This window comes from Gavialis gangeticus, unplaced genomic scaffold (genome assembly GCF_001723915.1).
Source record: "Gavialis gangeticus isolate Ggan-Ray unplaced genomic scaffold, GavGan_comp1, whole genome shotgun sequence".
Lineage (NCBI taxonomy): Eukaryota > Metazoa > Chordata > Crocodylia > Gavialidae > Gavialis > Gavialis gangeticus.
Genome location: NW_017728958.1, coordinates 804,328 through 810,108, shown reverse-complemented (window position 1 = coordinate 810,108; position 5,781 = coordinate 804,328).

The window sequence follows — 5,781 nt, the reverse complement described above, 5'->3', positions numbered from 1 at the left end:
GGCCTTGACGGCGCTCACGACGAGCCCGCCCGGCCGCCCGCCCCGCCTCGAGCGCTGCCCCTGAGCGCCGGGAAACCCGCCGCCAGCTCCGGCCGCCAGCCCTGCAGACGTCCCGCCGAGCCACCTCCGCGAAGCCCTTCCCAAGCAACGCGACTGCTGGTTACAGCGTGAACGGAGCCATGCGACCCGCCTGTAGCTGCCTGAGTGCCACAGAGTGGGGGAGTTTGGGTGAAAACAGTGTGGGGCCTTGGCTCAGGAACCGACCCCCCATTTAGGACGTTGTTTCTTATGAGAAAATTGGTCCCGAGTCGCAACGTTTCCACTTAAGACGGGGGGTTTCGGGAACCCGGTGTGTCGGAAGTCCGAGGACCGGCGTTTGCCTTCCCGATGTCCAGTCGTTCATGGCATGTGATGAAAAAACCGGCCCGGAGTAGATTCGGAGTTGGCAACCCTACCCCCCGCCAAGCTCCCTGCTCCACTGCTGCCATAGAAAGGAGGAGGGCAGGAAAGACATGGCAGAGCTCACGGGGGGCAGAGGAGGGGCAGGGGCATGGGCAAACCCTCCGCAACAACCAGGAACCATAGCACGGGCGCGGGGAGGGGTGGGTGGCCGCGGGCGGGCTGCACCATGGGACTGCAGGAGTTTAACTGACAGCGCGTGTTTTGGTCTGCCAGGTAAACCAGAGGAGGTCCCTTCACAGGTACAATAAGAAATAAATATGCATAGAAATAGATATTTTTGCAAAAAAAAAAAAGTTTCAAGTGTGTTTTGGTCCGGCAAGCGCACCAGACAGGTCACCTGACGGGTTGTTACAGGTACAGTTATATATATATTAGGAATAAATATATACAGAAATAAATATTTTTGCAAAAAAAAAAAGTTGCAAGTGTGTTTTGGTCTGGCAAGTGCACCAGAGCGCTCACCAGACAGGTTGTTAGAGGTACAGGTGTATACATACACATATATATATATACATGCATACATACATATATATATATATATATAACGTGTGTGTGTGTGTGTGTGTATGTATATGTATATATATTTTTTTGCAAAAAACCCATAGTTTTGCTGTGCTCCTTGGCCACATTGGAGGGGTCGTGGGCACTGCTTGGCCGCACTTGTCATGCGTCTGTGCCTTCACTCTCTGTTCTCTCTTTAGGCGTCCCCCAAAATCTAGTGATGTTGTTCAGTGGCCTTGGGGAGACTTGAGTTCTTCCTTTCAGAGTCCATAGGCACGCGGCCAGGCCGGGAAGCAGCCCTCCAGAACTAGGGCCATGCCTGTACCGCACACTGGACTAGCTTAGGGATGTGGGTTTCCCCGTTACCGTAACTTGGCGTGCCTGGGCAGAGATGGCTGGCTAGGTGTCCATACGCCAGGCTTCAATCCTGAGCCAACCTTTTCCAAAGATGGGGGGTGCCCGGGTCTGAAGAGCTGTGCTCCAGCTCATCCCAGAGACTGCCAGCCACACACTGCACCTTTCCCAGAGTTCGAGGCTGCTCGCGTGTGAGCTTTCGGTTGGGACCCATCTATAATTAACCCGCAGCTTCAGTCGCTGGAGGTGATGGAGGAGCAGGTGCGGGAGAGCGCAGCTCCTGAAGTGGAGAGCTGGCAGATGCTCGCACACCTCCGCGGAGAGGCACGGCCAGGTAGCCGTGACGGAAACTCTACCTATGGCGTTCTCTAGGGCACTGCTGCTCTGCTTCCCATCAGGAATATCGCTGCACGCGCCATCGAAACTTCTTAGGCCTTAAATGCTGGAGGCTCAGAGAGAGGAATAGAGGGGAAGAAAAAACACCCTGCTCATACCCAATTCACTCATCCTTCCTGCATACACTGTCTGCCCTTGTGTGACACGAGCCAGGGCGAGATGGACCCGACCCACCCAAATTTGCCTGACCCAGGAAATGGCAGTTCTATCGTCATTTCTCAAATGGGATGAAAAGTCAACCAACTGCAAGACCCAGAAACATGGCCAAAGAAGTGATCCTGGGTGATTTCCTCTCCAGGCACCTTGGTCTTGCTACTGTAGGTCAGCTGCAGCGCGGCTGTACTGCTCTCTAGTATTGCACATGCATAGGTATCGCACACTCATACCCATCTCTGGAGTCAGAGGGGCTGTCTGCTGTGTTATGGTTCGGGGCTAGGTGTTATAAACTGACCATAAAAACAGGATCAAAAATGACCACCGTCAACCAGCACATCTGGGAAAAAACCCCCAAAAACCTGTGCAGGCATCGTGCCCCAAACACTTCCGGCGTCTGAGCTGAAGGGCTGGGTAATATCTGTTAGGTTTTTTGCATTCAGCTTTCTTTTGTTTCTATGCAGCCCGTGCCTTATAAATGCCTGTGAATGTTACTGGAAAGGCATATGCAGATAAAGGGCAGTGCTGACATTGAGTTATTCTTAAACCAGCATAAGTTTAAGAGAAACATCTGTTAGCAAGGTATTTGGTCTATGAATTCATCAACACGGGGAAAAATACTGCTGTAACCATTTCAGCTGTACCATGCTGCACACTGGGTTTGTTGTTTTTTTTGGGGGGGGGTTAACAGTGGAAAACAATTTCCGAGGGGCCACTGTGCACCTTCCTCAAGTGAAATAACATTTTCATTGACAGTTTTCCAGTCTATAAACAACGTTTATGTAAGTGTCCAGCTTTTAACACAGCCCTCCAGATCAGGAAAAGCAGCTGACCCACAACAGCTACGGCACAAGGGAGCCGAGCTCCAGTGTTTCACCCCTGGCACCTGGATACCTCGCTCACATTTGTGACTAACACCTCATTTCCATGTTTCGTTGGAGCATTTCTCCCCTAGCAATTTAATCCCCTTCCAGAACACCTCGCATCTCCCTCTAGCGAGCTGCCCTCTCTTCATGGCCTTGCAAAGGGTTACACCAATCTTATGCAACGCTGTGTAAGAGGAGGGCCACTCTGGGACAGCAATCCAGCCGAGGCCGGTGTGGCGCGGGCCCTTGTGAGAAGTCCTGGTGTGCTGGAGTCACTTATTAGTTATTAAAGAGCATGAGTCATGGGGAAAGCTGCGCTGCTTAACCCAGTACTTGATTCCTTAAGATGTAAATACATAAACCCCAAACCACAAAAAGAATAACCGCGGATGGAGACAGTGTACCTTTTGCTGAGGGGGCTGGAATATTTTCCTGCCAAAATAGCACTTCCTCGGGCCCAAGGAGGCAAACGCATCCTGATGTCGCTCCCTCTGATGTCAGTGTGGAGTTGCACCTGGGGCGAATTTGGCCCATGCAAACGTGATGCACATTCAGACCAAAGCAGCGAGTGCCAAAACGCAGGACAGTGCAGAGGGCGTATTTTGGCCCCTGGATTCAGTCCATTTAAAATAGACTCGGATGAGGTGACTGGCTACATACCTGCCTGCAAGCTGCAATAGAGCTGGTCTGGTCTTTCGTGCACGGCCTTTTCCTCTCGGTCCATGCTGAGCTGCCTTCTAGGGACCACCTACACCTGGACATACCGCTGGGCCGGACTGCCAGCTTCTCGCGGAGCTCAACCTGGGAGACTGTTGGGGTTTCACTCTGCAAAGGAGGCTGATTGGACGACAGGTTCATTCATACAAATACACCTGCCGACCCTGCTAAAAACCATCTCCTGCCAATATCTGAGGAGTCTCGTGGCTGTTCGCTGAGCAAACTGCAGTGCAGTGCTGCATGCTACTAGTATGGGTTGACTTTTTCTGCAGAGGCAATGGAGTGACCGCCCCCCCAGTTTGCTTTTCTTTTTTCTTCCAACCTGAAAAAGGATCTGCGCAGAAGCCCCTGGGCCCTGGTGATCGTGCATACAGTAGTAATGTCTGATCCCGGCCTGCTTGGTGCAGGGGCTGGACCCGATGATCTTCCGAGGTCCCTTCCAGCCTTCCAGTCTACAAATCGATGAGAAACATTTGCGTGCTTCCTAGGCGTAACTTGCCCGACGCGGCATCGCTGGAGCTGCAGATGCTCTGAACCTCTGGAAATCAGGCCAGCTCAGTTCGTAAAATCGCCCGTCTCCTCAATGGCAGCCTTTCAGGACCTGCCTCTGGACTCAGGCGGAGAGAGACCTTCCCAAACCAGTTCTCGTCTCCCTTGTTATTTTTAGAGCAGCTGCACCTTTGGGGCTCTGAAGTTTGCAAACAATCAGCCTTGTGCAAAACTCGTCTCACCAGATTTGTGCCTGAGCAGAAACCAACTTAAAAAAAGAAATGAAGTCGTATGTCACGGATGTTTTAATGGCATGAATCAGGGGTGCAGAGGCCTCCAGTGGATGAGGACCTACTCCCTCCCTCCTTTTTCTTTCAAGTGGATAAGCTTGTCAATTAAAACAAAGGGAGTTGAATACTTGGACCTGGATACTTTTCTTCCAAAGCAGCTCATAATTAGAGACCTAAACAGGCAATAGCAAAAGCACATGCTTGAAAGGCAAAAGGAACACCCTGAAAACCTCCGGATGCCTCTGAACTCGCAGAAGCCGGCCTGTCCCGTGAGCATGCACTTTCACTTGGCCTGAGCTATATAAAGGTGACTGAGTCAGCCCTGACCACGTTTCTACAATAAAGTCTCTGGTTCTGGGCTTAATTATCTCCTGATTGACACTGTTGCAAATAACAGCAGAATTAGGCACACGGTTGTTGTGTCCTTCCAAACAACTGTTTATAGACAGGATGTATGTAAAAAACACTACCATAGGATGGCACGCTGTAAAGACACAAAGGTAAAATTTGGGGAGCCAGAAACGTTAAAGGAGTAGGATCACAGGAGTTGGCTGGCTTTCTTTGCTTTCTTTCAATTCTTTGCTGGTACGATTTCAGCTGTAGTTAGAGTTGCCTGTCTGAATTGTAAAACCGCTGTTCTAGACAGGATGATGCTGCTTAGCTGGGCTGACTTAGCTCGCTCCCTTTGCGCATCTGAGACATACCTTTGTCTGACTTGTCCAGTTAGATCATAAACTCCTTCAAGATTAAAAAATTGTCTCTTGCGAAGTGCCCATACAGAGCCTAGCGCTACGCCTGACCCTTGGTTAGGCTCTGTTGTACAAGCCACGCAATAAAACTAACGTTGTTTTTAAAGGGCGGTTATTAAAATTCCAGTGAACTCTGTTACCAACACCTCTTTACACCACCGGCTATAAAATCATTTGCATGTCGCTTCATTTCCTTTATCAAACATTATAAGAAAAATACTCGGTGGTCTTGGGCATGTAAGGAAAACGTTGCTTCTAGCACACTTTTGCTTCCATACCAAACGCTCCCATCCTCAATCAAAGCCTCACCTCCGAACGCTAATACGCAGAATATGGAGAACGCATTCCTCATGTTCTGAAATAGTAGCTGGCACTAATAAAGGATGTCATTCTTCTAGCACACACCACAAGCCCATATGGTTATCTGAGATAAGCAGATTCATTTTGGATCCACAGTCACAGGGACTTTTTAAGAAGACCACAAGCTTTGGCAGCTCCTTTAAAATACCACTTCAGTATGCCTCTAGCACTGATATGTGGCTTTGCCTGTGTTCTGCTGTGAGACCGATGTTTCAAATGCTTCGCTTTTCCTTACTGTCATTGGCAGGGTGGGCAATTATTTTGGGCAGAGGGCCGCTTACTGAGTTTCGGCAAGCCAACGAGGGCCGCATGACAGGCAGCCAGGGGCAGATAAATATGAATTTTCTAAATTTTTTAGGGGCCCCGTGGGCTGGATAGAATGGCCTGGTGGGCTGCATCTGGCCCCCGGGATGCATTTTGCCCACCCCGGTCTATGGACTGATG